Below are 27,547 nucleotides of genomic sequence, written 5' to 3'. Positions count from 1 at the left end.
CAATAGGTACGTTAAATAAAGTGTTAATTCTTGGCAACACTGCGTTAGGCTCTGGGCTGAAGATCAACAGAGCTTAGAAGCCTTTCATAAAAGCTGTGAGGCTCAGGAGAATAAATGTGTGTGTGTGTGGGCGGGGGGAGGGATTAACCCTTTTTCTAAGAAGTGGAACTTTTAGGTTTCTTTTATAAAGTAAATATATTTGATTGGCGATCAGCTTTTCCAATGTTGTGTAAGTAGGGATACCTACATGAATGCAACATAAAGCACCTACTTACTGTTTAACGCATTGGGTGGTTCCAATACTGTCCCCTAATAGATTTTCTAGGAGTGTTGCAAATATGAAATTTGGGTGTTTTTACATAGTGCAAAGTGCAAGGAGAAATAACGGACAATTCACAGAATCTTTTGATTACCCAGTTCAGAATATCAAGCTTGCATCTGGGCTGCTAGAACTTAATGAGGTTTTGAACCCCTGTGGTTCTGGGTACTTTCAGAACTAGTTTAGCCTTTGAAGATGCAGGATACTTTTTTTGTACTGAAATATGACTAAATAGGAAACAAATCACTGAAAGGTTTCAGCCTTTCAAACATGAAGTTTGGATAAAATCTGTATGGTGAGCTTGAATGCTTTATGAACTAGTAGCAGTGCAGTTGCAGGAGTAAATCCTATGTATTTATTTTTAGCCTTTGATATTGTCTGTTGTGGAACCCATCATTACAAATGGTTTATGTATCTATTTATCTTATTATCATCATTCCTTTCTTTACTCTATAATTGTTACCAAAACAGCAAGAGTTCTGCAGCTGACTCTGTGGTGGGACTTTAAATAACTACTGGTGGTCTTTCTTGTCTCTGGGCACTACCCACATCCCAAACACTGCACAGTTGAGCAGCTTTGGCATGTGTGGTGGTCTGTGTTTAGGAGAGGCTCTAAGCTGGAAAAGAGAGGGATGTTTACCGGTCAGGTCTGAACTGTGTGAGAGAAGTTTGAACAGCATCTGCCTGCACTGTGAGTGCCTCAAGCTGGAGTGATTGCTCGTTTGCTTTCAGTAAAATTCACAAAACATTATACACTCTTGCCACCTACCCACACCAACCTCCCCTGCACTGTTACTTCCGTGGACTGCAACCGCTTCGTGCCAGATAAAATATACCTTGTTTTGGGTGAGATAACATTTGTACTGTTTGTAAACTTAACCTTTTGCTCTCTCTCTGTTACATTTCTAAAGTGCTCATCACCCCACAGTGTTTGGGTGCTCTGATCAAAATTGTCAGATAGTCGTAGATTTAGCTTAATAACAATCCTGATATTAGCAACTAGTTAATGCCAACATATTCCCAGAAACCAGTCCTGTCCCATTAATATCAGTGTTAATGGGATTTAGATAACGACAATGACATGCTGCTTATTAGAACCTTTTTTAAAAATTTTTTTAAAAGAAGTCCCCAGCTTCAGGCAGGTTTGCGAGGCTGCAGACAGGGAAGCCACGACCCAGAACTTCCTTCTGGGACTGCAGCCCTGCAAACCTGCTTGTTCACAAGGACCGCCTGGGAGGTTAAGGGGCTGAGAGGGGAGGCTTTGGCCAGGGCAGTAGCAGGAAAGGGGCTGCAGCCTGGATGCAGGAGCTGCATGGTACCTCTCCCTGTACACTTCAGGCTGTGCCTTGCCTGGGGGTTGCACACAGGGAAGGAAATTCTGTGATGTGCTGAGCCCCAACTCTCAGAGAAGCTCAGGGAGAGAGACAATGCCGCCCCAGCGCCCCCACTCCCTGTAAAAGCCCCGGCATCTGGACTTCAGCCCCCCTCCCCACTGCTTCCTTCCCTGGCTTCTGCGTCACAAACCTGCCTTCCTGCTTATCAGGAACTGCCGGATAATGGCAACCTTTTTTTGCTGGCAACGGGAAGGGGCTGCTAATAAACTGAAACTACTGTATTATTTGTATCTTCAGAGAGCTAGGCCTGGATCAGGACCCTATCATGCTAGTCTCTGTGCAAACACAGAACAAAAGGGCTGTCCCTGCCCCCAAAGAATTGACGATCAATGTGACTAGTGATTTGGGGTTCCTTAACTTTGGGTATCCAACTAGAGACACTTCAGTGGGGCTTGGTTTTTCAGAGGATGCTTAGTACCTATCCTCTGAAAATCAAGCTCCCTCAATGTATCTTAATTTGAGTCCCCAGATCACTTGTTGATGCTGAAAATATTTAGCAAGCAAAGGATATGTTCTGAGGTTAATCAGCTTTTTCTGCGAGTACTTCTCATACTAGTCTTAGAAACTAGCTCAGTGATTTATAAATTATTGTTCACACCTCCATGTTAAGTAACTGTTCCCATATATGGACTTAAAAAAGGAAAGAAAAAATAAAAAGCAAAGAAACAACAATAACTGGCAAAAAAACCCATTGAAATTTCTATGTTTTCACTTTCATTTTGAAATATTTGAAACGATGAAGTACTTGGATTGTAAGACCCGTGGGGCAGGGACTTTTTGGGGGTTTTTTGTTTTGTTTATACAGCACCGGGCACAATGGGGTCCTGCTTCATGAGTTGGGCTCTTAGTCAGTATTGTAATACAAATAATTATTAATAGAGCAGATACCATTTATAGGTCTGCACTGTCTTTGATGTAATGTTTTTGCTAGTGGAGAAAGCAAATAGTTCTGGCTGCATTTACACAGGACTTCTAGCTACCGTTAAGAGGCAAACTTAAGTATGGTTTAAACTCTTATGGCTGAACAAAATTATAACATACTTTTGTTAGCCATTGTGGAAGAAGCCAGCGGATGTCACATACATCTGAAAAAACATGCTTCAGATTAGGTAGGGATTTCAGGTAGACAAGAACACCCTAGTTAGCTAAAACTGGCTTATAACCTGAACTGGCCATAACATTTCAATGGTACTTAAGCATGTTGTAAAATGCATTAGATATCTACTGTTTCAGTAGTGCTTTTTTTTGGAAGAAGCAAGTTTTGTAGAGAAGAGTCATGAGCTCAAACAGCTAGAGACTTTGAGGCGAGGCAGGAGCTGAGGGTGAGCGTACACATTAGAAAATGGACAACCAGTCAAATTAGTGAGAGTGGACCAGTTTGCCCTAAGTGACTCAGATACCATTTCTTTATTTAGCCATATCATTTTAGCAAGTTTTGGCATTTTCAATTTGTACCACAAGTGTTTTACAATTGCTGATTAATCTTTCTTATGAGATGAAAATTCTCTAGAGATTTAGGGGTGAAAGCCTTTCTATTGTAGAAGAAAAAATATGCTTGTTCCTCTAGTGCAAGTGGGTAGTTATCTCTAGAATGTGGTCATATCTGTGCTCAATTCTCAAATAATCGTGTATGATACCATCTCCGTGGCATTTCCTCAGGAAGGTTGCAACCCTGTGATCCCTGACACCACCCAGAATGTTCTGGTAACACAAGGGGGGAGTTGTTGTGACCGGAGACAGGAAGAGAAAAAGGAGAGAAATAGCATAACTTTGAGTGAATACTTTCTTTGCAGCAGGAGATAAGTGTCTATTGCATCTTTAGTCTCCTGCCTCCTTTCCAGCACCATTAAGTCTTTTAAGTGTAACAGAGACTTAGCTGAGGCATGCACATATCCCAGCTGGGAGAGTATTTACCAGGGCACCGTTAGCTGTCAGGGTCATGTACATGTAACATGCTGGTGTAATATGTTTGAGTCTCCCTCTAAGGCTATGTCTGCACTTCAGCCAATGTTGGCATAATTTACGTCGCGCCGGGTGTTAATAAACCATCCCGAGTGACATAAGTGCTTGTGTGCACAGTGCTAGGCCGATGGGAGAGCTCTCGCTCGGCAGCATAGAGTGTCTGCACCAGATGTCCTGCAGCAGTGCCGCTGCATGGGTACGGAGGCACCACGCCAGTGCTGTACGTGCAGACATGCCCTTAATGTCTGGCCCAAGTTACTTTTAACAGCTTACAACTTAAGCGAAAGGAGCCCTCCTTTCGCTTTCCAAGGGAGAAGCCTGTTCTCTTGGTGTGGAAAGGGAGGGGATTTGATTCCTGCTGAAGACCATGGTGTTTGCAGCCAGTGTCCTTATATATAGAACAAAAGGGCTAACTTGCATTGCAGCTGTTGATATACCTATGCCACATGTCATCACAAGTAAAATAGAGAGCCCTTTCTGGGTAAGGCTGATCCGCTACAAATTTGAGTGGGGCTGTAGGGCCCCCCCTCCCTCATCAATAAATTCTCCAGTGGATAGTTAAATCAATAAAAGTGCTTACATTGTTGTAAAAAGCAAAGTAAAAATATGTTGGAATTACTTTGTTTAGCAAATTAGGTTGATCTCTAGAAAAAAAAAAATCTAAGTATTTCCTGGTTGCTTGTTGCTCATAGGAGTGCAGAACCGAGCAAAGCAGCAGCTGCAGCACTGCCCCCGAACAGTGTCGTGTGGAGTTGGGACCTTTTAACTTCTCTCCTTTCACCTTTTGCTTAGGCCTTGTCTGCCCTGGGGTTTACCCAGTGGGATCGCTGCAGAGTGCAAACCCTGGGTGTAGACACAGTGCAACAGTGTAAACTGGGACTCGCATTGGTGTAGGTTACCCTGGGTAGACTCATTCTGGCCTACTTTGACACTGGACTCTTTGTGCCTTCATGCACAGAATGTGGATTTCCTGTCCCTACTGTATCCCTAACCTTCTCTGTGCACATGTTCTCAGGTTATATCTTGCCCAGCTGCACCTTTCGCCCCTTTCCGGCATGTTCTTTCTCTTCTTGCTGTTGTTGCTTCCCTACCTTGCCACCTTCATGTCCAATCAAGGAGTGGAACGTGCTTTGGCAGCTGTGCTGGAGACTAACAAAACACCCTTCTGCAAATTGTCTTGCTTCTTGTGGGAGGAGCAGTAAGTCTTAGGGGTGTGAAAAAACACCTCTCTGAGTGCAGCAAGTTTCAGCGCTGTAAAGTGCCCGTGTAGACAGTTCACCAGCGCCGGGAGCCACACCCCTTGTGGAGGTGAGCTTTTTAGAGCACTGGGAGAGCTCTCTCCCATCGCTCTGCTGTGACCACACAAGCCACATTAAAGAACTGCCGCAGCAGTGATTTAGCATTGCCAGGGTAGACTAGCGCTTAGAAAGGGCTTTTTACCCTTATCACGTTCCACTAGGGAGATCTCTCCTTCAAGACATTTTTTTCCAAGCTAGTTTTTTAAAATTATCCAAAAATGCCAAATTCCTTGTGTGCTCTAGTGCATGACTCTGTACCTCTCGAGATATGAAAGAGTTGCTCCTTACAAACTGGGGACATTGGCCTTCCACTTGGATTCAAAATGGCAACTTGTTCAGTCACATCAGCAGCACCAACCCCTTTCCCCCCTGAATGGCAATTGGAGGTCTCCATTTCAGGAAAGACTCTGAAACCAGCAATATGTTGCCCATATCTGGCTAGGGTAAAAAGGTAAGCTCTCACAGAGGCAGGTTTGGAAAGGACTACCTTTGTATTGCTACTGTGTGTCAGAATTAGTTATGCTGATAAATAAGACTTCTTTTAGCGTGGCAGTTTGTAGAAGGTCATGGAAATGTAATAAAAATAAATGGCCTGCACCCCAAATAAGCTATTTCCCTGTGTTTGTGTAAATAACTAGCATTTAGCCCATCACAGGCACAGTGAAGCCATTTGTTGCCATAGCACAGCAGATCTTTTGTGAAACCAATTTTTTTGATTTCTTCTTCTTCTTAGTCTGGTGGAAGCAGAAACCTAATCACCCAGGTGCAGCTGGTGCTTGCAGGCAGTTCTCCGATTTGGTTCTTTGTTGCTGCGGTGGTGGCATTGAGCTCTTGCTCTGCGGCAGCCTCCGGTGCAGCCCATGGTTTAACTGGGTAACTAGCCTTCCTTGTTCCCAGTGAAAGTGATATACCATGACATGAGCCTAATTGTGCATGTATCCCAGAATGTCAAGTCAAAGATATGCTAACAAATACAAAAATCATGGACTCAGCTCCACCTTAATAAATTGCTTTGCACTTCCATTGTACCATTCAGACCCCGATTGGAATGCACTTTGCATAGATCCTTGTGAAGAGAGGTATTTTTCCTCATTTTCCAAAGAGGGAAAAACTGAAGCAAAGAGAGAGTAAGTCATATACCCCAGTCTCACAGCAGGTCTCCGGCAGTGGTTAATTGTGAAACGCTACTGAAAATGATGTCCTTGGCAATGCTATTTTTTCTAGTTGAACTCTTTGGCATGGATATGGCCTTATAGCAACCCTGTACTCATGGTCCTACTTTCTTAATTTATGAATACTTAATTAGAAGAACTAAATATCTTCTGATTTTAGTCTTTAAGATAATGAAAGGGAATAGCGTCATGGTTATGGATGAACTGCTGCTGAAACTCTCTGCTGTAAAATATGCTGCCAAGCAGGGTGCAAGCGAAAAGGAAGTCCAATAAGCTTAATGTTTAATTGATTCAATTTAAGGCATATATACATATGTTAAGTATGCATTATAAATTTAGCTTCTAGCAAAAGGTTTAATTAAAGTTGTAAAATGATTCCATTATAAGCCCTTGATTGTAGGCCCTCAAACTAGATGAAAAATTTCTTTGGGGGATGAAAGTTTCCATATCTGTTTCAGCCCAGGAGTGGTGAATTTTTAAAGCGGGTCTTGGGAGAATTGCTTAGCCATTTGAGTTCAGCAGGGTGAAGGAAGGAATAGAGTTTGTCATTTTACAAAATTCCAGCTTTTTTTACTTGTGGCTGAAGCTGAAATTTTAAACTAAGGAAAATTATCATGATGGAGTTGTTAGCTGTCACTACTGTATGCATGTGCACATTTCACAAGCCTTCAAAACACCCTGAACATTCTTCCTTAAAATCATGGGAGTGAATAACATCACAGAGCTTGCATTTTAGACGTTCAGCAATTTTGGGGGCATTCTGACCAAAGTGTGCATTTTAAAGAAGTGGTTCTACTTTTTTTTTTTTTTTAAACCCCAAATAATTTTGGCTCAGCTGTATATTTTATACCTAATTTAGAGAATGCTTTACTAGTATTTGTGGCACTCTACAGTTTGTTACACGCTTCCCAGTACTTATTTGTTTCTGCCCCAGAGAGCTTACAGGGTAAATTCAGACATGTTGCAGCAAAACAGTCAGGAGGAAGGGCAGAGTTTGTAGAACCAGTTCTAGTCGGAATTAGGCCTCCAATTCAGGAACACATACCTGATAGCAATGCTGTCCTAAACAGAGACAGGCTTATGTGCTATCTAGACCAGGGGTAGCCAACCTGAGCCTGAGAAGGAGCCAGAATTTACCAATGTACATTTACTGTGGCTCTTTGGCATACATCAGCGGCCCCCCCATTAGCTCCCCCGCCCCCCCAGTACCTCCTGCTTGCTGGCAGCCCTGCCGGTCAGCACCTCCCCCCTCCCTCCCCATGCCTCCTGCCTGCTGCGATCAGCTGTTTCGCTGTGTACAGGAGCCTCTGGGATGGAGGGGAGAGGAGCAAGGGTGCAGCACGCTCAGGGGAGGCGGCGGGAAGGGGCAGGGCCTTGGGGTAAGGGGTGGAGTGGGGACGGGGCCTAGGGTTGAGCTTTGGAAAGTTGGCACCTGTAGCTCCAGCCCCAGAGTCAGCACCTATGCAAGGAGCCACATATTAACTTCTGAAGAGCCTCATGTGGCTCCGGAACCACAGGTTGGCCACCTCTGATCTAGACTCAGGGCCACTGATTTTAAGCTCTAGTCCTAGCTGGTATGGGGGTAGGGGAGGAGCACACTTCCCCTGTATGGAGCAGCTGGGGCCGGGTCAGACCCACCCCCAGAAACCTCCCCTGGCTCAACACCCCCCTCCCTGCCACTTCCTGCCCCATTACTCCTCAGCTGTGGGGAGAAGGATCAATGTACGGGGAGCTGCTCCTCTGTCCACCAGACCCCGCAATACAAAGACTCCCCAGCCGAGCCTCATCCCGTGCACCCAGACAACCCCTGTTGAGCCCCCCACGCTCAAACTCCCCACCTTGATGAGCCCCACCCCCTGTGCACCTGGACCACTCCGAAGAGCCCCCTGCACCTCGACTCCCACTCCACTGAGCCCCAACCTGCTGCACCTGGGCCCCCACCCCATCAAGCCCCACTCCCGCAGCATCTGAACTCTCCCCCACCCCCCCAATCTTCTCCCTGCTTAACTCTATCCCCCTGGCTGAGCACTATACCCCTGCATCCGGACTTCCATGTTTGCACCCAGACCCCCACAATAAACCCCAACCACCTTCACCTGGACCCCCTTCAGAGTCCCATTGCCCCTGCACCCCCAACCCCCACAGTCAACCAGCTCCTGTGCATCCAGATCCCCCCTGCACCCCACAGCTGGATCTCTCCCCACCACCCCCCACCAAGTCCTTCCACACTTGGATCCTGCTGGGCTGAGCCTGCCTGCCCACACTTAGTGCACCTGGAGTGGAGGGGCAGGGTCCCAGGGTGTTTCTGGGGCAGGCTCGGCCCATGCACTGTGTCAGGGTCAGGTGGAGCCTCACCATCGAGTTTGTGTCCTGGGAGGACTGGGGGCTTCAGGGTGATCTCCCACCTCCATACAGCCAGTGGCCTGTGCCCCCCATTGTCATGCTGGAGCCTCCACATTTATTAGTTGGCAAATAAAATTTGCATAATTGTGCAAAATTTTAAAATATGTTGTGCAGAATTTTTAATTTTTTTGACACAGAGTTATTAATTTTTGGTGCAGAATTCCCTCAGGAGTAATATCTGTACCCTAATCACCATCAAATGTCTTCTGATCCTAGTTCTTAATTTTCTTGACCTAACAGAGATGAAAATAACAGGTTTATAGATCACTGCAGCTTGTTTCAGGGCTGTACTGTTAGTCCAGTGAAGGGTTTTATTTGAAATTTGTCTCTGTAGAGAAGGTAATTGAAATGCTTCATCTTTATTGTTCCACTGAATTCATAATGTAGTTGTGTATCTCCCCTTTAAACATTGCTTATTACACGCAATTATGAAAACTGCCCTACTAAGTACATTATTATCTTGAATCAGGTCTTAGTAATATTATAATCGTCTAATGAGTGTGAGGGACATAAAATCCCATTTTATTTACACTTCAGGGCCTAATTAGGAAGGTGCTTAAGCCTCTGTCCGTAAGAACCCCATCTGCTTCCGGGGTGGGGGGGAGGGACTGGCTTACACAATAGTTCAGATGAATCATTGGTATTGATTGTATGATACATTTTTTTCAGTGGCCATAATGTTTATGAGTGAATGGGGAAACACTGAGTGAAATTGACCACTAAAGATGCAAGTGAATGTGCACCCTAAAGTGGTCTGTAATGCTGTACAGTACACTAATGTATTGAATATATAATGAACAATTTGAGAACAAAAAAACATTTCACTGCAATTTTGAGATTTCCTCAGCTCTCCTCTTCCTGGTAATCTTAGGTAAGATCTGTGCAGTCATAATGCTGCGATAAGCTTATGACAAATTTTATGTCCTTCATCAAACAAGGGAGGCCAAGGGACGACTGTGCTGCCCCAGTGCAGTGTGCTGCTGATTTGCTCTTTTAACTGAGAAGTGTGGGAGGATTTGACCAGATTGTGGAGCACCATAGCACATCATTCCTTTCTCACCACCTTCAAAACATGGACTCTCAGAGGGACCCAATGCGTTTTAAACCTGGAAGAATAAACACTTATTCTAAGGCATTGTCTACACTACAGGGAAAAGTAGATCTAAATTACGCAATTTGAGTTACGTGAATAGCATAACTCAAATTGATGTAGCTTAGATCTACTTACTGTGGGGTCCACGCTACGTGATGTCGACGGGAGATGCTCTCCTGTCAACTCCCTCTACTCTTCTTGATCCTGTGGAGTACAGGAGTAGACAGGAGAGCGATCTGCGGTCGATTTAATGGGTCTTCACTAGACCTGCTAAATTGACCGCCACTCTTCGATCCCCTGCTAAGTGTAGAGAGGCCCTAAGTATTGCAGCAGTGCCAACTCCAAATAAGACGGGATATAAATGGCAGCCTTTGGCAGAGAGTAAGCTAGCATTTTAGCCTTAAAAGTACAAAACATCTCTACAGAGATGAAGTTTAGAAGTTTTTTGCATTCAGGTTTATAGATAAAGATCTGCATTTCCTTCCAGTTATCTTCCTGTCAGCCAATTTCAGATTTGTAATCTCTTTTATAAATTCGTCTAAGCAGCGTTTTAAATCTTGCTTTTAACCAAACATAGATTTTTGTTTTGTAAGGAAGATACATTGAATATTGTTTAAACCTGTTCATTTTCTGTTGCAATATTGAGGAGCAATTAAACAACTAGCACTGACTTTAAAAATAAAGGATGAGTTCTATTGTCTTAATGTGGCTAGTATTGAAGTTTCTTGAAGCTAAAAGATGTGCTGAACATATGAGCTCCTTGAGTACCTTTGCTCTTTCATGAAGAGGGTTTTCATTCTATTGAAATGGATGCAAAACTCTAGAGAGCTGCAAAGATCTCTTCTTACAGGCAAGTGGCCCAATGAGGACACTCTAAATAGTAATATCTTTAAATAGAAACTCTTGGTTACTCAGACTGTTCTGCTAAATTAGCATAATTGTTTGCAGCCTGGGTTTTAATGACGGCTGGAAGGTTTATTGTTAAAAGAGCACAATCTATCATGAGTTCTTTGTGCTACCTGTATCCAGGCATTTCCTCAAAATCATCTGTGCTCTTCTTCCCTGCTTCAAAAGGCCAACAACCCAGTCCATCATACTCACCTCAAACCAATGAATATCTGAAGAAATGTGTTATAAGAGGCAAGTGTCTTTCATGAACTGGTCACTATTAGGAGTTGCCCAACTCAGTTGGCGGTACTTCTAAATGTTTTTTTTTTTCTTTCTTTCTAACCTGTCTGCCATTGATTCTTTTAGCAAATACTTTTATAGCCTTCAATAAGAGTTCCCTCAGGCCTTTTGGGAAAAGGCATTGATTATCTGTATCCTCTAGTTTGCTAGCTCAGAGGAAAGGAAATCTGACTCCACTTCCTCCCGTTCTCCCTCTTCATGCTCGGGATTTTAACTTCAATTCTGTAATATCAGCTGCCTTCCTCCAAAATGTCTAAAAGCTCTGGATATGACACACCTGTTGGAAACATGAACTCTTCAGCTTCCTGGTTTAAAATGACTATTCACGGGAAATAATTTTTAAACATACTTATAAGGCACCAATCTCTGTAGTATCTAGGCATTCAATAATTAATACTTAATTTTTCCGTAGCAGCTGCCACCTCAGGACCTCAGAGCACTTTATAAACATCAGTGAATTATGTCTCACAAACAGCTATGAAGTTGGTTAGTACTATCCCTATTTTATAGCTGAAGAAGCAGAGGAATAGAGGAAATTGAATGACTCACTGAAAATTACACAGGAAGTTTTTGGCTAGAGATGCAAACAGAGCCCAGCTCACTCTACTCTCTAACAGAGCCCAGCTCACCTACTCTCAAATCTTTTGTCACCAAGAAATACACCGTGATGCTGTAAAAATTCCTGCGAGGGGAAAAATAGTTATCTAGCTAAAGCAAACACCCTAAATTGGTGTGCAAGTCACACAGATGCCTCCAGTGGTAAATGATCTTCATGCGCCCTTCACCTTTGAATCCTGCTGTGGCAGCACATTGCACTGGATAGTGATTTACTATTGAAGTAAATGTTTTCTCGAACCAATTTGGAGTTTCTGGGGGCTTTTGTGGCAAAAAAACGTGAAAGCTTGCGGGTGTGGGGGGACGAGAGGGTGAGGTAGAGAGAGAGAGATATCTGAAGTTAGAGTTCCTCCGTGGGGACAGCTCTATTCCCAATACTTGGCGGTATGGCAGTATGGTTTGGACAGACAATGTATCCATGTAATCTTGTATTGAGAAACCATGACAGGAGAAATGAACTCTGTTTCCTCATTTATCAATGTCTCTCTTTTGGGAGAAACAGTTTCCCAACAATACATGGGCTTATGAGAGATTCTCAATCAAAATCACTTTGTCTGAACAGAGTGTGGTCACTGAGGCCAGGTCTACGTAAAAAAGTTAAATTGACCCAGCTGTGTCGCAAAGGGATGTGAAAAATCCACACCCCTGAGTGATGTATTTAAACTGACCTAATCCCCGTTGTACACAGAGCTCGGGCTTAGCTAGGGAATTCTTCCATTGACCTAAGTACTGCCTCTTGGGAAGGTAGATTTAACTACAGTGATGGAAGAATCTCTCCCATTGCTGAAGTAAGTGTCTACATGAAGCGGTGCAGCTGTAGTGGTTTAAGTCTAGACACCCTGAGAATGTTGAAAGTTGAGTGTGGAGCGGAAACCAAAGGAGACTCGTATGTATGGCTCTGCTTGCTTGTAGAAATAAAATTTCTCAAGTTCTGATGCCATCACACTGTTGCCTGCACCCATAGTAGAAGTATTTTCACTCCCTTAGGATAATGAACCCTCCAGCTTCCATTTCTTACCCAAAGTTATGAGAAAAGTTATAACAAGGCTGCTTTAATTCTGGTACCAGTATGGCAGTGCAGAACCAAATAAACTGACCTTCTGTAGTCCATTTCTTTTGTCATTTAAAGTGGTTTTTCCTCTCAGATTACCAGACTTTCTCCCCCAAAGGTGTTCATGCATGACAGGTTAAAAAAACTGAATCTAAAGGCCTCACTCCTGAACAGATTTCATTGAAGGACTAAAGTTTGGTTCCAATCTTAATCGTGTTCATTGCAGTCTACTCAGTGATTTCTTTCGGGATGTGAATTACCTCTTCTCAGCGTATACTGGCCTGAACTTTTCTACGCTTCTGAATTTTGTGTTTTGCAACACAAAGTATAAGGATTGCAACATCTAGTTAAGTATATACCTATGATCAGATATTTTGCGTGTGTAACTTTATGGCAGGGTCGTATGCAGAACGCATTGCCATTAGGTGGGTGTTAGTATAGTTTGTGGACAAATTCTAGGACAGTCACACATTTTCTTTTCACTGTCTGATTTTAAGGAACTATTGAATACAAATGTCTTTTTGGGTTGTGGGAAAGCCTCAAATAGAACCCCTGACAAAAAGCTGTGGCCTGGATAAGAAATTGATCATACAATGGAAAAAAATATTTTAGACACCATTTATGGATAACCAAAATGAGGAACTTCACCTAGGAAAACTCCCTCCGGTGCTCTACAGCTCTAATCAGTTGCTGTCAATGAAATACAATGTCTGGCAATCCTGTAAAGATTAGTACTTGGTGGCATCACCTTTTGAAGAAATTAGTGGAATTTCTGTCATACTTTAGCTAGCATCATATTCATGCAAATTAAGTGGGATTATTAATAAGTGTATGTTAAATAGTAAAAACAGACTATGTCACAACTTTAATATAAATCAGACCTGCAAGGAAATGGAAGTTAAGGCTGTGACACTTGGTTATTAACCCAGGTAGTTTGTGAGTGTGTGTTGAGGGGGTAGCTTGTGTGAAGGGATGGAAGCAATCTCAGAAGTCATCAGCCTTAACTCGAAATGTTCTTTGTGTTCCTTGTATGTTATACATACTGAATACAGTCATCCCCTGGAATCAGATCTAGTCAGATCTTCCATACCTAGTAACAGCCAAATTGGGTCATACTTCAAATGAGCTAATAAACTAATGAGCAGATGAAGTTGAAATTGTGTAGTACTTGTCTTCAAATGTGTACGTAAAGCAACACGTAATCTAATTTACTGAAGTCTTAAGAAAAAAACATGAAATAGCTAGATACTACAATTAATTTAAAATTAAATTAAACAAGTGGACATTTAATGATAATTTTGATAGAGACCTAAAAGTTAGTAGCTGGTGATAATTTGTACTTGACTCTTCCTCCCATCCCCTTGCGTTCTCTTATATAGGATTCTGGGATATCCACTCAGAGTGCAGGCTATTCCAGCTTCTTGTTAGTAGCATCCTTCCAAATAAGTCTTGGTTAATATCCTTCTGACTCAGTGTTGCTTCTTCTTTGGCTGCAGGAGGGTAGGTGTTAAGCAAAAAACCCACAGCTTTTCACAGGTGGAAAACGTTTACCTTCCCTCGCTGCTTAAGGAGCAGCATTCAAAGCTACCAGGTTGGAATGTTCATTTTTGTTTTAACTTTAGCCAGGTATAGTATATGACCCTTTTGGTTTTCCTTGCTGTCCCAGTTGCAAACCTATCTGTGGCTTTAGGATTAGAGGGTTTTTTTTTATCACAGGCACATATGTTTGAGAGACATGCTCCAGCAAATGGGAAAGGAAGTTGGAAGTAGCACAAGGTCTTAATATCTTTGGTTCTTGAATCCCCCTTTGTCAGTTTTGACTGAAGCACCATCGTAGGCTCTCTCCACAACGAGACATGGGAGGGCAGACCCTTGTGCCTTTGTGGAACTCCACGGACTTCTGTATGATTCTGTGCAGGCACAGCGGACACCTACGTGGTTCTTGGTGTAGATTTGGGGCCTGAGACAGGAAAGAGCCATGTCTAAGAAATCTGTCTTTCAGTTGTGTAGCAGGTGCTATGGCCAGTTGGAGTCTTTAAGCAGCCCAAGATGAGCATTGTTGGGAATCAGTTTTTGTCCCCTAGTGGAAAACCTGAAGTCATGTACCTCAGGTGAAACAGCAGTAATTGTCTAGGCACAGGAGAGGTTCGTCAAGGTTGGGAGGATGGAATCGTATCCCATGTCCACTCTGCAGTACTTCTGCAGCCTCAGAAAAGCAAGTATATAGCCCTCTCTGACACCACCCTCTCCCTCAGGCCCTCTCCTGTCCCTCTCCAGTGAATTCAACCAGTGAATTCATGCAGTCACCACCGAACCACCCCTGGGCATAGGTCTCCGCAGGGAACACAGCAATGTGTATGCAGAGGGTATGGACTCCTTGCATTTCAGTAAAATTCTTTGCACCTGTGTAGGTAATGGAGGGTGGTGGGGGCAGAATTTGGCCTTAAAATATTGAGTTTAAGAGAATACCAGTAGCCATACAATAATCCAGTGTGAAGTTTCCAGCTGTGTTGATAGTGTCCAATAAAACAGGGCCTATTTTTGTAAACACTTGCAGCTGAATGTAGTACTCAGCACTGCAACTGGTCCCATAGGTTTCTGTGAGACTGCTCACATTTGCAAGTACTACACATGATAGTATTTTGAAAGTCAGGCCTGTTGCGAGCCAGTCATGAATTCTGCTGTGACAAAAATTTCATAGGTATGCACTGTATAATCGAGCAATCAATTCCAACATACCGAACTGACTTTTTTCAATTTGATCATATGGTTATTGTAATTCATAAATAACATTCAAACATTGAGACAAGCGATGGTAAATTTAAATGAAAGTTTTAAAGAAGTCTAAACTTCTAAGAAATCCAAATTTTGTTACAATTGAAAAATAAAGTAATTGCTTCTTACCCAACTTCAGAGCACAGTAACTTAGGAGAGACCCACACATGAGAGCAAACAGGAATATGATGTCTCAGAAATTTGGTCCGGGTAAAGAGCTACTTCTGAAGACCTAGAAATTCAGCTTAATGAAAGTTATGAAATAGCTCTTAGCATGTTCATTACTTTTTTTTTTTTTTCCCCTGTGTGTGGTTGAGATATGGGGATGGCAGAATCAAAAGGGATGCAGTGGCATTATGATTGACAGATTAGTACCATGGTTTTTAATTGGAAGTCTGTGCTCTTAATCCTAGCAGCTGCAGTTGGTGCAATAAATCACTGAATCAGCCATTAAGGTTCTACTTGTAACGTTTTGACAAAGTACCATGTGGTGGTCAACATGAGTCGTAGCTCCTGTGTCAACATTTCCCAAAGTTGTCTTATGCAGTTAGCTAGCATGCGCGCTCGGAAAGTCTTGTCAAGGGTGAACGATCAAATGCTCCTTCAAAAGATCGAAAGCTTTTTGTTCATTTTCATGTTTGTTTAAAAATAATTACTGCCTAAAAGGGACATGAAATGAAATGTGAAGAGGGGGTAAAGAGATGGTAAGAATTTCAGTTTGGTTGTGGCTTCAGGATTTTGTATGCTTTGTTGTCGGGGTTATAAACTTTGTGATTAACAATTTAATATTGGAAGAACAGACAAATTTTTGATTAGTCACATTTAAAAAAAATATTTCCCCTCTGTGATAGTAAAAAGCCTCTTTTTGAAACCGATCTTTTTCTGTTGTGAACACCAAAAGAGAAACAGATATTTTTTTTGCCGTAGCTTTCAGTTGCTTCTCCTCTTTAGCTACCATTAGAACAGATCTCTACCATGCATAATAGAAAATAAATAGAATAGAAAAACTGGACTTTTAGTTTGTGGAATCAGACTTTTTATTTCACATTCAGGAGGGGCAAATGCTTCATCTATTGACAAAGCAAATGAGGTGTTGGTCTGGCTTTTAGCTTTCTGGTAGTAAAATAAGTTAGAGACATGGAGTAATTTTTGAAGTTGGGAAAGAAAAGTGAAGTCAGTCTTGGATCCAGCCAGGCAGATGTTGAAACTTTAAAGGGCCAAGGCTATATGGAATGACAGCTGACCACTTGATCTGCGTGTGATCTGCGTTGATCTGCGTGTGCGCCCTTGCTTTGCCTCATGGTTTCATCAGAGGTGATGAAGGGTTGTGTGGACCGCCTGTGCCCTCAGTTCTTTCTCACCGCCTCATGGTCTGAGTCAGAGCTACTGGTGTCCTCTCATGTGTGATCCACCTTAAAAGTGTATAGTTGTATACAGTTAGCTTTTCTTGCAGCATTTGCCATTTTTACTGTTTTAACATACTTTTTCCTTTTTAGTAGTATTTGGAGTAGAACTGAGACTTAGGGGGAATCTGTTTACTCGTTACCTCACTGCCCACCCCCTGTGCCTAGGAGCAGGTACTGGACTATGCTGAACACTTCAGGATTTAAAACTTGCGCCTCCTGCCCACGTTCCTTCTCGATGAGCAACAAACATCAAAGCTGCCTCTACTGCTTGGGAGAAGCCCACATTTCATCCACGTGCAGTATCTGCCAGTGCTTCCTCAACTGTACATGAGAATCATAGAATCATAGAATATCAGAGTTGGAAGGGACCTCAGGAGATCATCTTGTCCAACCCCCTGCTCAAAGCAGGACCAATCCTCAATTTTTGCCCCAGATCCCTAAATGGCCCCCTCAAGGATTGAACTCACAACCCTGGGTTTAGCAGGCCTGATGTACTTTAAAAAAAAAAAAAAAAATTGCTGGTAGTTTGTGTCTCTTTTGCTAGTTGCTCTTCAAATTCTTTTTTGGCCTGCCTAATTATACTTTTTACACTTGACTTGCCAGACGTTATGTTCCTTTCTATTTTCCTCAGTAGGATTTGACTTCCAATTTTTAAATACTCTGTTCTTCAGACATGGTGGCATTTTGGAGGAAGGGGGCGTATACATATAGTTTGAGCCTTTATTGTGATATTTTTTAAAGGTCTCCATGCAGCTTGCAAGCAAGTATTGTGACTGTTCCTTTTAGTTTCCATTCAACTAGCCTCCTCATTTTTGTGTAGCTCCCCTTTTTGAAGTTAAATGCTACTGTGGTAGTCAACCACCCTTCCTCTCCCCTTCCCCCCACATGGGCATTAAATTTAATTACATTATGGTTGCTATTACTGAGAGTTCAGCTATATTCACCTCTTGGACCAGATCCCAGGCACCAGTTAGGACTAAATCAAGAATTGTCTCTCCCCTGTTGGGTTCCAGGACTAGCTGCTCCAAGAAGCAGTTATTCATGGTATCTAGATATGTTCATCTCATCCTAAGGTGACATGTACCCAGTCATTATGGGGATAGTTGAAATCCCCCATTATTATTGGGTTTCCTGGTTTTGCAGCCTCTCTAATCTCCCAGTGATTTCCCAATCACCATCCTGGTCAGGTGATTGGTGGTAGAGTCCCACTGCTATACTCTTCCTATTCAAACATGGAATTTCTGTCCATAGAGATTCTATGGTGCTGTTTGATTCATTTCAGATTTTTACCATATATTTGACTCTATGCTTTCTCTCACATATAGTGCCGCCACTTCCCCACCAGCACAACCTACTCTATCATTCCTATGTATTTTATACCCTGGTATTACCATGTCCCATAAATTATCATTGTTCCAGCAAGTTTCTGTGATGCCTGTTATATCAACATCCTCATTTAGCACCAGGCACTCAGGTTCATCCATCCTAGTATTTAGACATCTTGCATTTGTGTACATGTCGGGCTCTCTACCTTAAGAAGCACCTCATGGAAGTTGCCATGAGGCCTCATTCAGACCCAGGTTGGAGAACCCCACCCTGTGCATCGGCCTGAGACAGCCAGGTGTGTGCCTCTGGCTATGGGGTTGGAGTCTGGTTCCGGCCGTACCACTGCTGTGGATCCTATGCTGGGGCCTAGATGGGAGGTAAAGAAGCATGCACATAAGCATGGCAGTAAGTCTTCCTCCAAATTGAAGAAGGGTGATGCATCTTCCATGAGTTTCAGCTCTGGAGAGGCAGCGTGCTCCAAAACACACAAGCATGACAGAAAACTGCACAGACTGGTGGCTCTGCCTGTATCGGGCTCCAAGCCATGAATACTATCAATGTTGGCCTCCCTTAAGACACGGGTGTGATGAGTTAGACCCCCCTTCTGGGATGCCACCTGATGTACTGGGATTTCACTGAGCCCCTCCTGCTCCACCAGCCTGGATTCCCTCTCCCTGTTCTGCTGAATTAGGCTCCCCGGACTCCTGCAGCGCGCGCACACACAGGTAGGGCCACACCCAGCTGCAGACACAGACTGAAGTCAGCTCTGTGCGAGAGGATTCACCCAGGACTCACGTGCACACTCCTTTTGGGGAATAAACCCAAAATAATACTGTCTTGCGCTGTATAGAAAGATCTGCATAGCGCAAGCTCATAAAAATTCACCCTCTCCCTCAATGTGAAGAGAAATACGCACAAGTTCTTTCCCCCCTGTTAGAAATTACACAAACTGGGTTTAATAATAAACTAAACACTAACTATAAAAGGCAGATTTTAAGCGATTATAAGGGATAGCAAACTGAACAAAACAGATTACTAAGCAAATAAAACAAAACATGCGTACTAAGCTTAAGATCTTAAAGAGACTGGTTTCAATAAGTAATTTCTTACCCTAAATGTTATTTTAAGCAATTTGTAGAGTTTCTGTATCTTAGAGTTCCAGTTATTTCTTCTTACAGACTGGACCCTTCTCTCAGTCTGGATTCACCCCTGTTTTCCCCTCAGGTTAGTTCCTTTGTCCCTCCTGGTACTTTCAGCAGCCTTTCTTCTTGGGTAGGCAATGGAGAAGAGTCTAGATTAACCCCCTCCCCAGCCTTAAAAAGGATTTACCTAAGGCGGGAAACCTTTGTTTGATCCCCATCCCTCTGCAGAGGAAAAGCACCAGCAGTGTCCAAGGTGGGATTTTGTATTAGGTGGTTTTATCGCTGACCTTTCAGTGTCAAAGGAACTATGAAACCAGGTTTATTTTCAATATCCACAGGAAGGAACTCCAGGCAGATGGGAGATCCACATCTCCAAAGACTCATTGTCTTTTTCTAAAAAGAAAAGGAGTACTTGTGGCACCTTAGAGACTAACCAATTTATTTGAGCATGAGCTTTCGTGAGCCACAGCTCACTTCATCAGACACATCTGATGAAGTGAGCTGTGGCTCACGAAAGCTCATGCTCAAATAAATTGGTTAGTCTCTAAGGTGCCACAAGTACTCCTTTTCTTTTTGCGAATACAGACTAACACGGCTGTTCCTCTGAAACCTGTCTTTTTCTAATGGCCCATTAAGGCTGATTGCTTACTGTCTGGTGGGCGTTTCACCAAGTACACACACAGTTGTAATTGTTACATAGTCAATATTCTGAACTTCAGATACAGAAATGATACATGCATACAAATTGGATATTTGCATTCAGTAAATCATCATCTTTCCAATGATATATTACATGTGCCATCTTGCATAAAGTATATCTTAGTTATGCAATATTCATATCATAACTATATTTCTATGAAGAATATGGGGTGTAAGGTCAGAACGGGATCCATTGGTTCCAGGGAAATCCTCTGCTCTGGCATCGGTTCTGGCTCCAGAACGACTACGATTAATGTTGGGGAGATTGGAAAAAGCGCCAGAGCCACATAAACTGCCTTGAGAGAACCAAGATCTTCCACTACCATCTACATCTAGGGAGGTGAGCTCTCCCACCCAGGACATACTGCAGTCAGGACATGCTTCGCCATATCTTACACTGGTTACATGATTCCATGGGCTCTAACAGTGCCACCATTGGAACTGGGATCTGAGTTTTTGTCTTTGGAGGAAGTTCAGGGGCTACCCATCCCCCGCCTACCACAAGCTGAATACCCCAAAAGACCATCAACATTGTGGCAGTACCCTTTTCTCCAACTGCAGAGAAGCTACTGGTTTACTATGCCCTGGGACCCTCTGCAGCAGCTGCTGGATCCATTGTGCTGGCTCTGTTGGGGATTCTGGACCCATTACTCACCTTGGAACCCACTCATTCCGCAGGGGAGGCTTTGCCTCTATCCACATCTAGAGCACCCTTGAGCAAACACTCCAAACCAGTTATGGAGGAAGAACTGCTCAGTCTGGTTCCAACGAAACCGCCAGACCAAGAGCATTTTCCATCATCCTCTCCGGACGCTGCAGTGACTTTGGCTTCCCCCTTGCCTCTGGATGACTTTCGGCAGTTCCAAGATCTCCTGCGAAGGATAATGGACAAACTCCATATGCCCCTGGAGAAGTACAAGGCAAGCTGCATCAGCTCCTGGACATCCTTCATTCCTCAGTACCGAGTAGGGTTGTTCTGCCAATAAACGATGCCATTCTCCAGCCAGCTCAAACAGTTTGGCATGGTCTGGCCACGTGCATGCGTATCCCCAAGGGGGCAGGATAGAGATACTGTGTACCAGCTAAGGGGTCTGAGTTTATTCACTCATATGCCCTACCCAATTCCCTTGGGGCACAAGCAGCAACTGAACAGTACAGATAGCAACCACTTTGGTCGAACCCCAGCTGTTAAGGAGGGTAAATGATTGGACCTTCTGGGATGCAAGGTCTTCTCGTCAGCTAGCCTCTAGTTCTGGATTTCGAACTACGAAGACTCGTTGGCCACATATGACTTCCTAAACTATGGTACACTAGAGGACTTTACTGAAAAGCTGCTGCAACAAGATAAAGCCTGGTTCCAGTCTATTCTAGAGGAAGGGAAATTGGTGGCAACGAGAGTGCTTCAATTGCCTGTAGATGCAGCAGACACCTCATCGTGCTTGTTGGCTATGAGCATTGTCACGCGGAGGGAATAGTGGCTTCATTCATCTGGTTTCCTCAGGGAGGTACAAAATACCAACTTTTGATGAATCACATCTTTTTAACCAGAAAACCGAAGAGTCTCTCCACATCCTCAAGGATTCAAGAGCCACACTTTGATCACTGGGTAGCTACGCACCTGCATCTAAGCGGAAATTCTACCGCCCACCACTGGAGGACTCTGACCAGAGACCTTTTCATCTCCCACACCAACCACAAATGCAGAACATGCTGCTCCAGAGGGGGAATCGGTCCCGACTCTCAGTGCAATGCTCTCAGAGCAGATCAACTACATCTACACCCTCCCGCCCATCTTCTGCCATGAGTACTCCACAAGATCTGGAAGGAAAGAGCCACCGTCATCTGTATTGCCCTATTCTGGCCACAGCAACCTTCTCTGCATGTCAGCCCATCCCCCCTTCCCATTCCCACTTTACCCAACCTACTAATGCATCACAACTGCAGGATCAGACATCCCAATCCACAGATGCTTCACCTCAGAGCATGGTATTTGGATGGAATCTTCTCTAGAACGAGAGTGCTGGCTGGAAGTATAAAATATCTTACTGAGCAGTAGGAAAGAGTCCAGTAGGCGTTCCTAGTGGGCTAAGTGGAAATGCATCACATCTTAGGCCCAACAGAAATAGCTTTCCCCAGAGGAAGTGGAGATTCCCCTTCTTTTGGATTACTTCCTGTCCTAAAAGATGTCCAGGCTCACCCTAAACTCTCTCTCTGTCCGTCCGTCCACATAGCAGCAATTAGTGCCTTCCACCTTCCCAGGGAAGGACACTCCATATTTTACATATCCATTGACTACTAGGTTTTGGAATGGCCTCCTCAGAACTTTTCCACCAGTCGATTGCTTCCCATTGGGACTTCAACGTTGTTCTATTGGCACTGATGAAATAACCCTTAGAGCCGCTGGCATCATGCTCTATGTCCCTCCTTTCAGTGACAGTCGCCTTCCTTGTGGCTATCACTTTGGCGAGAAGGGGTAGGTGAACTTGAGGCCATGAGGGCGGACCCCCTTTCACCACTTTCCATAAAGATAATCTCCCTGCGCCTACATCTTAAGTTTCTAGCAAAGATCGTCTCTGTTTCATCTCAAACAACCCATTCTCTTACCTTCTTTCTTCCCAAAGCCTCACGCCTTGACAGAGGGACGATATCTTCACTCCCTCAACATCCCCCAGGCCTGGGCCATCTGCCTGCAGAGGACAAGATCGATCAGAAAGTCTCCCAAATTGTTTATTGCAGTAGCAGAGAGAGCTAAGGGATAGGCAGTTTCCCCATAGAGAATCTCCAAATGGATTTCTGGGTGCATTACCCTATGCTATCAGCTGTCAGGACTGTTTCCACCCTTTGGGATGAGGGTCCATTCCACGTGAGCCCAGGCATCCCCCAGGGCCACCCTCTGTGATGTGCCGCCGAGGGACATATGGTGGGTGGCCATGTGGAGTTTGGTAGATACCTTTGCTACACATTATGCCTTGGCACAGAACTCTGCAGCGGATGCCTCGTTCGGCACAGCTGTCCTCCGCTCAACCATTCTCTTGTCCTCCTTGCACCACCTCAAAATTAGGTACTGCTTGTTAATCACCCTCAGAGAAATACAGTAGGGACCATCACTCGAAGATAGGAGAGGAGGTTACTTACCTGTAACTGGAGGTTCTTCAAGATGTGTGGTCCCTCTTTGTATTCTACTTCCTGCCCTTCTGCTCCTCTTCTGCGGATCTGTTGGATTTGCAGTGGAGAAGAAACTGGAGATGTGGTCGGCCTGCCCCACCTTTTATCACCTCAGACAAAACTATGGCCTCGTCTACACTAACGAGGTAAGTCAATCTAAGTTATGTTAGTTACGTAATTTAAATAGGCGTAGCTTAAGTCGACTTACCACGGTGTTGACACTGCGGTATGTCTACAGGCGATGCTCTCCCATCGAGATAGCTGTCGCTTCTCGGGGAGGTGGAGTACTGTAGTCAATGGGAGAGTGCTCTGCCATTGACTTAGGAGGTCTTCACCAGACCCACTAAATTGATGCTGCTGCATCAATTGGAGCAGCGCCGATTTAGCCGGTAGTGAAGACAAGCCCTATGAGGCGAAGCAAGGGTGTGTGCGTGGACCAACAAACACTGCTACTTTCAAATTCTCTGGCTCCGGACGCATGGTACTCATGTGTAAACTCCCAGTGGAATACAGATAGGGATCACACTTCAAAGAACCTACAGTTATAGGTAAGTAACCTCCTCTTCTTAGCTGTAGACCAAATGACTGACAAGAATATTTTAGCTAGACAGTGAACATGTACTGCTTTGAGTTAAGTGTTTTCTCTGAACTTTAATAGAACCTCACACTCGCTTGTTCCCATACCTGTGTCTCTTGGACATAGTTTGATGGGCCTAGGGGTGGCTGGACTATGTATTTATTATGTGGGTTGGTCCATTGGCTTGCCTTTTCCTAGTTTGGTTGTCTTCAACTAGGGTGGCTTGCTGCACTTGGTTCCCAGAGGGCCCTGCTTCCCTTTACTAACACTGTTCCCCCGCTTCTGTTGACTGCACCCCCAGTTTCTCTCCATCACCCATATTATGCCCCAGCTCCCTCAGCGACAGAGTAATGGAAGTCTGCTCTGGTTGCCTTTCTCCCTTACAGAAGGCTCAGTTAGCCTGTGTGCTATTCTCCCACCTCTCCTCTGCCTCCACCCTTCTGTGTCTATTATTGTCTGTGCAGTGGTGCAATGTTAATAGGTTTGATGAATGATTGTGCTGGGATAAGTTCCCCGGCTTTAATCAATACAATCAATTATGAAATGTGGGAATCATTCTCCACAATTGAATGCTGGTTTTCAGTGTTCATTTACTGTATGACTGGCATTTGCAGTCACTTACTGTCAAACTATCATGGTGAACAACATTAGTTTTACCCAGAATGCCCATTGCTACTACACTTCATTAGCCATTCTGACTGTTGAGCTGGAAGGGGGAGCTGGTTTTGTTTGTGCTGTTGCAAATAACCAGATCTGTCAAGCCCAGTAAGGAGTCCAAGGCAATGGTGAATGTTCATATTGCTGTAGCTGACTAAATTATTCATGGCCATCACTTTAAAACTATCTATTTTGTACATCTGATGCCCGAGCTTATATGTGACGACTCTCCTCCAAAGTAGTGATTGTGGTCCATAACTGTGTTCAGCATCACGTTAGAAGATGAGTAATATCCTTGTGTGCAACAGTAGTGATAGGAGATTTCATTTTTGCTGTAGTGCAATTGCTATGACTGAATATAAAGAGGTCTGAAATGTACACCAGATGTAGTTATAGAAGGCTTACAAATTTGGGACAGAAATCCCACAAATCCTTTTCAACTGAAATAATTTTTCCTTACTTGAAAAACAAGAGTGTTTTCATTTATGCCATCCCAGAGCAACTATGTAGCTGAAGAGAACAGGGTAATCAGACTTGATAAATTGTTTTCATGTCAACTTTATTTTTACCATGATTTCACACCTACCCCTTGTCACCCATGCCCCTCCTCTCTTTACTATTTACACTAATTGCAGAACTTGGAAATCACTCTAAGCAGTTGATAATGCATAATGAAAATCCAGTCTAGTTGTTACTCCTCCAGTTTTACAAGATAAACAGAAGAAATAAGGTTAATATGAAAAGCCCAAAGCCAGAAAGCATAAAGACAGGTAGATGCTTTAAGGTACTTCTTCAGTTTACCTACAAAACATGAGAGAAACTCACCACTTCTCAGTCACAGCTAGTTACTATGGGGTAGGCAGCCAATCTGGTTAATACTGGAACTGAAATGCATACAAATGCCTGTGTCACACAGCATTCAGGGCATGCGATATGTGGGGAAAAAATATCACAGTCGGATGAGTGCTATGCTGTGTGTAATGGCTCTTAAGAATTGTCTATCAACTTGACGCTGTAGAATACACACCTCAGTGAGTAATAGGAGAGAGAGACAAGAAATAGCCCACCTGACAAAGATGAATCGTTAAAGCAATCTGTTCCCTGCACTGTGTTCCACTTTCACATGCAAAAGTTAAACTGCACTGTAGAATCAGCTGAATAATGAATCATAACTGGGATTAGCTTTCTGCAAAAGGGAGTCATTTGGGGTGAAATGTTGTGCATTGGGCCTCTGCATTTTATAAGATGACAGAGTGTCTAACAGCTAACTGTTAAGGGGAGAAGATTTAATGTTTTGTAAACTTGGTTGTAAAATGCAAAACACATATTTAGCCTAAAGTTGCATATTTTTAATTAAACCACAATTTGCAATATAAAATCTGTTCCCAAGTATATCTGATTTCTTGCCAAGTACATCTGAGATTGTGAAACAAAACACCTTGTCCTTGAAAACTTGGCAAATGGACAGAGTCACCCGTAAACAGCTTTGTGTCCACATGAACTATCTCCGAACCTTCCTACAGTATATTTTCAGATCTCAGAAATTCTTTCTGCATTGTCAGCACTAGAATCTGACTCAGAACTCCAGCCTGCACAAATAACCCTTTCTTTGCCATACTTGTGAACAACAAAATCTTACCTTGGAAGACTCCAATTCCATAATTTACTTAGACAAAAAAGGGGATGGGAAGAAAGGGCAAGCTCAACACAATTCTGGTTATTATACTACTTGACTATCATTTGGGTTGGATCACAAAAGCTTGATTCCACCCAATATTCTACATAAGACGACTGTATAACATGAAAGCTATTGTGCAGTTTTTTAGGCTGCTGTTCTTTTTCTTGGATTCATTTGTAATCAGTAAGTAAATTACCCCCTGTGTTCTTTGATTACTTTTTGCCATATGCTCGAGAATGTGCTAGGTGCTTCACAAAACCAAGACCACACATGCTTCAGACCCCAAAGAGCATGCAATCTAAATTAGATAGGATAAAAGTGAGGATCATAAACAGACCAAAGTGAGGGGAGCAGAAGAGGAAAGGAAAGACATAGGGAGGATCTGTACAACCTGCATGTTGTGTTGGTTCCATTGAAATCAGCCCCGTCCTGCCCTCCTTAATATAGTTAATCTACATTATACTTGACTCATAAGTGATATTTCTCCCAAGTACGATTAGTATATTCTGTTATACCTCATGTGTGCAACTCCGTTCTTAAAACAGGTCTGTTAGTGTCCCTGCTCCAACTGGTCTGAAGAGGGATTTCCAGCAGCCTGCTTTAATTCTGAATGTTGCAGCATGTAAGCCCCTTCTTTGCTGGCTAGTCTGAATGAGGCTGCTTTTCTCCCCTCCCCCTCTTTCCCTCTTTTTGAGGGAGAACTTGGATGGGTTGTGAAGGTTTCCAAAATAGCTGTGTGAAAGAACTCCGTCTGTTGGTGGTATTCAGAACTAAAAATGGATAGTCATTTCATTAACCCTTTACGTGCCTTATTGGTTACAGCTCAGTACTGCAGAACTCTGTTGTGATCTTCTTCTTCTTCTTCTTCTTCTTTTTTGTCTTCTAGTCCCAAAGCATTATAGCTGTACATGTACTAGTGTGTCAGCAGCAGCAGCTGATGGCATTGAAAGGGTTAGCCCAATAATGGTTAGTTGTGAACCTTCAAACTCTTGGACGATCATGTATGCTTTCACTGCCTGCCTAATGCCAGCCAGTGATGTATACTTTCACTTGCTGTGCTTTCAAGGATCATTGCAGCATTCTGATCATAACACTGTTTTGTTTTCCCTCATTGCTGTTGTACATGCATGTTGGTGTTATTTAAAGCCACATAGCTGCCGTGCTCTCTGATTTGAGTTCTGTTACCTTGTCCAGTGCCAGTCCAGCAGCTGTAACCATTGCTTTCTTGATTGTAGAACAAATGAACCAAGGTTTGCATGTGCATATGCTCACTTTCCCTCTCTCATGGTTTAAGAAAAGGATCTTTTTTCCTTTGGCCAAAGAACTTTGGCACTGAAGTGTCCCAGGAGAACTCAACACTTTTCAAAACAGCCCTGTGTACGTGAACGTAGCAAGCGTGGTGGATTTTTGAAGGAAAACGGCAGTTCTAGTTTGGTTTTTTTTTTAATGCACTTTATACTTGTTGCTTAAATCTAATGCTTTTGTCCTAAGCTGGGTTGAGGCTGGCTTGCATGCCATCTATGCCTATGCCTTGGAAACAGTGTGTACATGTTGATACCCCATACCAGTATCAGTTTGAAGCTAGTATCTTGTTCTTCAGAATCTGTTTTTATTTGTTTTTTGAAGG

The 27,547-nt window shown here is 43.4% G+C and overlaps 1 protein-coding gene and 1 long non-coding RNA gene across 6 annotated transcripts in view; one reads left to right on the top strand and one right to left on the bottom strand.

The window, feature by feature from the left end:
* MAP4K4 (mitogen-activated protein kinase kinase kinase kinase 4) overlaps window positions 1–27,547 on the top strand; it is a 242,746-nt gene that overhangs the window by 64,690 nt on the left and 150,509 nt on the right. The window lies entirely within an intron of this gene.
* LOC125639865 (uncharacterized) lies at window positions 16,330–26,535 on the bottom strand. 2 transcript variants are annotated; one of them, XR_012669243.1, is made up of 5 exons: window positions 26,436–26,535; window positions 22,979–23,056; window positions 22,448–22,530; window positions 20,499–20,748; window positions 16,330–16,682 (listed from the first exon to the last, which is right to left on the bottom strand). It is a non-coding gene; the product is annotated as an uncharacterized LOC125639865 (long non-coding RNA). The 2 variants fall into 2 exon arrangements; XR_007357615.2 differs by lacking the exon at window positions 20,499–20,748.

This window comes from Caretta caretta, chromosome 1 (genome assembly GCF_965140235.1).
Source record: "Caretta caretta isolate rCarCar2 chromosome 1, rCarCar1.hap1, whole genome shotgun sequence".
NCBI lineage: Eukaryota > Metazoa > Chordata > Testudines > Cheloniidae > Caretta > Caretta caretta.
This window is presented reverse-complemented; position numbering and strand designations above follow the sequence as displayed.